Source organism: Aotus nancymaae, unplaced genomic scaffold (genome assembly GCF_030222135.1).
Source record: "Aotus nancymaae isolate 86718 unplaced genomic scaffold, 86718_ANA_hifiasm-v0.15.2.pri h1tg000025l, whole genome shotgun sequence".
NCBI classification, from domain to species: domain Eukaryota; kingdom Metazoa; phylum Chordata; class Mammalia; order Primates; family Aotidae; genus Aotus; species Aotus nancymaae.
The window spans coordinates 28889591-28895590 of NW_026988438.1; positions in this window are offsets into that span (position 1 = coordinate 28889591).

Sequence of the window (6000 nt, forward strand, 5' to 3'; positions counted from 1 at the left end):
CTACCCCTCTTTGTGCTTACTCAGTTAGCCTTAGCTCAAAAATATTCTCTTTCTTTCCACCCTCTCTTTTTTTGCTAAAGAGCAAATGGAATTCATGTAACCTACACTAACCTCAGAGCTTGCTTAACCAAGCTCAAATGTCACCTCCTCTGTGAATTCTTCTAAGATCTCCCTGGCAGCACTTAACTCTACCTCCTGCTTTTGGGGTTGACATATATTTAATCCTGGGCATAGTGGGCTGTCAGTATTTGTGTGACAGCCTCCTCCATGATGGTGTGAGCTCAGGGAAGTCTGGAATTATGTCTTATTTTATCTCTGCATCCTCAGTACTCAGAAAACAATCCACAAATACCTGAGGAATGAGGGAATAAGCACAGGAATTAACGTAAGTTCTAGAACTTAGGAATTGAAATTGGCTATAAAGACTATGAAATAGTTTCCAAAACAATATAGGCAAAAACAGAGGTGGACAAAATAAATGTTGCATTTCTCTCACTTTGGGGATTTGGTTGGCCTGGAATGATTCTTATCAGCCAATGGGAGAAACAGGTTCATGGCTCCCTGGGACTGTTGGGTTGTACCTTAGGGGCCTGGTTGTCTTCACCCAAGAGAGAAATGCTGGTTTGTTTTCTTTCCCAGAGGACAAATGTCAGCTCTAGGCTCCCTTGGGCCCACAGGTCCTAGGATTAATACCCACAGGACCTATGCACCCAAAGCACTTAAAAAAGATCCTTGTCCACAGTGGCCTGAGAGATTTGAGTGCAAGATGGGTTCAGAGAACCTCAGCATGACTGAGGACTGCTCACAGGCTTTACCCCATGTTGAGTCCTTATAATCTCAGTGATTATAAATCAAGCTGAAATGGATATCACATAAAACTTTTTTTTTTTTTTTTTTTTTTTTTTTTTTTTGAGAAGGAGTCTCGCTCTGTCACCCAGGCTGGAGTGGAGTGGTGCAATGTCGGCTCACTGCAACCTCCACCTTCCAGGTTCAAGCAATTCTCCTGCCTCAGCCTGCTGAGTAGCTGGAACTACAGGTGCATGCCACCACGCCAGGCTAATTTGTTGTATTTTTAGTAGAGACGAAGTTTCACTATGTTGCCCAGGCTGCTCTCAAACTCCTGGCTCCCTCGGCCTCCCAAAGCAGGATTACAGGCATGAGCCGCTGTGCCCAGCTGAAACGCTTAACTTACAGATTTATAAGCACACATCTGCCATTGTAGTCTCAAAAAAATTAAAGAAAGCTGTGTTTAGAGTCAGGAAATCTTTGTCTTGAATCTGATATTAGATAGTTATTGATTTTGGACTAGTCATTTTCCATCTCTGTTCCTCAATTTCCTCCTTTGTAAAATGAAGAGAGAGACAATATGCATCAAAGGCCTTGAAAATATCCAACTATTTGTCTTGGGAATTCTATTAATTTTACCTGAGGAAATCACAAGAAATATTTATGTAAGAAAGTGCACGTCACAGTGTTATTTACAAAACTGAGAACCTGAAGGATAACGAAAGCTCTATCATTAGAGACAAATGAACTATGGTCCATGCATTGAATGGAACATAATGCAACTATTAAAAAGGAGAATGAAGATGCATGTGCCATAGCTCGGTTGAATGTTTATAATCTTGTTTCGATGCCTTCCAGCAAAAGGCCATCAGAAACACACCTGTAGTTTGACAAGCTGGGTTTATTACTTATTGCAGCAAGTGAGAATGGGCACCACAGAGAACTGAGGGGTGTCTCTGTAAGATGCTAGAAAGGACTTACAGAATTTGGGCTTGTGATGAATTATTTGGTGAGGGCTTTGAGGACTATGTCTTTGTTCTGAATTGGATGCTGCCAGGAAATAAGAGAAATTCTATTACTGAACATCATAATAAATCTTACCCAGAAGGGAAGACTAGACTGAAGCTAAAGCCGTAATTGATAGAGAAGCAACAGTTACTTGTATTAGCCAAGATGAGGGATATTTTCTTTGGTTCTTTTGTGGTTTGGAGAATGTTCGTGTTTTGTCTGTGATCAGACATGATTACGGGTGGTCTTGTTTCTGTTGGTCCGTATCATGGTCACAGAGTGCCTTGTCTGACGGTTGTGTTCTGCGAAATTTTTCCTGTTCAGCAGAATGCCAAGGCCTGCTTGTCAATGCCTGGCCCGCTCCCTGATATAAGGGGCTGCTGTTTTCTTTCTCAATGGTTAATTTTAAAAGCATAATACACAATTAAATATACAAAGTACAATATTAAGAGTATTGTTTTGCTAGGTGAGGTGGCTCCCGCCTATAATCCAGCACTTTGTGAGGCCAAGGTGGGATGATCATTTGAGTTCAAGACCAGTCTGGGCAACATCCCGAGATCTCATCTCTACAAAATTAAAAAGAAACAAACAAACAAACACAACAACAACTGATCATGGTGGTGCACACCTGCAATCCTAACTTCTTGGGAGAGTGAAGTGGGAGAAATACTTGAGCCCAAGAGTTGGAGGCTGCAGTGAGCTATGATCGTTCCAGTGGACACCAGCCAAGGTAACAGAGTGAGACCCTATCTCTAGAAAAGACAAACAAACAAAAAGAACATATTTTTAATTCTAAAAGCCATGTGAAAAGAAATTCACCATGATGTACACCATCGTCAAATTCATGAAGTGGAAATAAACATAATTTGTTCTACCTTTGTTTTTCTTCCTATTTTTCAGGATTTATTTCCTCTCTTTTTTTATTCAGACTTTGCTTCTGTAAGAAAAAGTAACCTGTAAAGGGTAATTATATATAACTTTAAATCCAGTAGAAACAAGCCAATAAATAGAAGCCATTAAACTTGAAGATCTCCTTTTTACAAAACTTTAATTTTGAGATAACAGTGGATACACAAGCAGCTGTAAGAAGTAATGTGAGAAAATCCCATCTACCCTTTACCCAGTTTCCCCCAGTGATAACATCTTGCATAGCTATAGTACCTTCTCACGCTAGGAATGTGGCACTGATAACAATCTAGTCCCTATTTACTTCAACATTCATAGATTGTTGATGAGTGTTCCCTCAGTCCTGATGGACAGTCCTTAGAACCGAGTGGACAAAGTGGTCTGCTAGCATTTCATAATTTGGTAGACAAACATCACCATCCCAGGATCTGTGTTTGGGGTGAGCTCAGGAAGTTCTCAGTTGTAGCTCTCCTTTTGGTAAGAAATGCCCCATTTAGCTGCCACAACTTTATCATGCCAGAAAAGCTGGTTGGGTCTCATCCTTTTGATGGACTTTTACCAGAAGTTGCAATAAATCATGTAAGAACTTGTCTGTAGGGCCAAGGCCACTGGTGTTTGCCTGTATGGTGGCTGATAAAAGCAGCAATGTAAAGCGATCTCCCTTCATAGCTACCAGTACCTCCTGATGCCCAGGAGACTGGGTCATCATTGTGTGGACCACAGAGACCCTGGGGTCCTGGAGAGGTGGATGATGTGCAACACAAGTGAAAGATGCAGTGAGGCTGGCAAGGCTTACACTTTTCCCAGACAAGTCTGTGCTAGGTCCAAAGGAATGAAGGGACCCCTTAAATGCCTACCATATGCTCTGTGTTTTATATATAGTAGCCCATGGCATAGGATTTTTCAATCATATTTTCCCACCTCTATATGGGCTGAGGCTCCATAAAGGAAGCAAAAACAATACTTGGCACATACCCTTGCATTCCAGAATGCTAATTCACTGATATAAGACTTTCAGAAATGGTGGTCCCGAAACAGTTTTGCAACCCTCGGCCCATAGCCCACCTTATAGGTCTGTCAAAGGATAAAGTTCAGAGGCTCAGAGGAAAAGTTTTTTGGAGAAAGCTGTTGGGAAAAGAAAAAGGTTTTGAAGAGGATATTGTGGTCTCTGGATGTGGAAGATGGTTAGGGCTGCTATTTCTTGTCATGAGATACTTTAGCAGGTTTCTCAGTCTTTCCTACTAGAAACTTCCAGTTATAATTTCTATGAAGAATCAGAGCCTGGCCTGTAGTGCACTGGGCTAAGGAGAGAATGAGCAAGAATCGGGAAGGAACGATCAATACTCACTCTTCCCCTGTAAGGTTGGCAGCAGGTGGGAGATGCTTTGGGTTGGCTGTTGGATCAGAATTTTGGATGATATTGGATAAATATTTTAATGCCTGAAAGTCAGTCTTAATGACCACGTTGAGACTTTTCTTGCAAGTAGAAGTGCCTGGAGAGCCACAGAATCTTTCCAAGTTGTCACAGAGCAAAAGGTTGTGGAAGGTGATGGGTAGGAAGATACTAAAAATTCAGGAGAGAGGAAGATGGGAGTCAGGCAAGGCTGGCACTTCCATGCCCCTGAGTGTGAGCACCACCTTCCATTTTGCACCATAGACATCTCACTTGCCTCATTTAATCAGCCCTGGATCCAGCCACAAAGACACAGAAGAACAAAGGATGGTTGCCAGGATAACAGCACTGAGACAGAATATATTTGAAAGCAGATATAGGGCAGATATAAAGTTGTTTCTATCTGTACCATTAGTTCAGACATAAAAAATAGTGAGATAGCAAGCTAGCATGAGGTTTTAGCTTCTTTTTCTGATCCTGACCCTGAAGATGCTATAGAAGTAAGAAGGAGGTGGGAGAATCTGAGAAAATAAGGCAAACACAGTGAGAAATGCTCAGAGAAACTGTGGGTGGGAGGAGTTTGGTTCACAATGGATTTGTGTGTATGTATTTGGGGGTCAGGAGTGGAGAAGAGCAGCCAGAGAGGCCAGGGTGGCTGTGGATGAGAATTAACTAAAGAAAGCTTCTTAATTTTTGTGTTCCTTTTTCTCCCAGCCCTATTAGCCAATCTAAATAATTGCTTGCTCTCTAACCATTTTGTAGCAGAACAAAAGCAGCATCCACTGGCACGGTGGGGAAATGTGAAGGCTTTGCTCAGGGTTAGCTGGAGAGGGGCCCAGATGACAACAGGTGTGGAAGGACCTGCCTGCCCTCACTCCTCCTCCTCTCCCAGGTGTGTCCATCCATCCTGAAAACAGCTCATTACAAACAGGACAGGGGGAACCACAGCTGGCAATAGAGGGACTTTCGCTGAGGCACGGAGTGGCTTGGGGAGGTCCAGCACACGGAACTCAGTGAGTCTGAGTGGACACCAGAGGGCCAGGCAGGCCTCACTTGCTCCCTGAAATATCAGGAGGAGACCAATCCTGGCGTAGGCCAAAGTTGTTCCTTAGGTACAAACTCTCATCTGTGGTAGCTCTTGTACCCCAGGGAATATGAGCTCATATACGGAAAACATGGAAGGTACCTTAGGAGGACCAACCAACCAACCAAGAGGTGTCAGGCTGCAAAACTTACAGAGATGAAGCACATTTAATGGACCCAGCAGAATATAATTTTTAAAGAAGCATCCCATGCTTATTTTTGTAATCATAAGCATCATAGCAAGGAAATTGAGGATGTTGGTGGCACGAAGCAGGAACAAGCAGTTATTACAAGGATTGGGTGAGAAAAATAGAATAGTTAACATGAAGAGTTCCACAGATATGTTGAAGGGCAGAATGAATAAGACAAAGAACAAATCAGCTAAGTAAAAAATCAGGTGGAGAAATTAACCCAGAAGATACAAGAAAAGGATGAAGATATAAGAAAACATATAACAAACTGAGAGATAAACAGCAAGGAAGAATAACTGTCAGCATCTCTGTGATAGGAGCCCTAGAAAGACTGAAAACTAACTGGAGGGATAAACAGTAAAGGCTGAGACTTTTCTTAATTTAAAGGACCCTCCGCCTCATCTCAAACCATCTCCCTGCTTCCTGCACTCCTATCACGCTGGCGTACATTGAGTTCCTTAAGAAGCCTTGATCCTACCTAGGGGGTTAGGAACTTGGCACTGATAACAATCCAGTCTCTGTTTACTTCAACATTTAAAGATTGTTGACGAGTGTTCCCTCACTCCTGATGGACCATTCTTAGAACCAAGTGGACAAAGTGATCTGCTAGCATTTCATAATTTGGTAGACAAA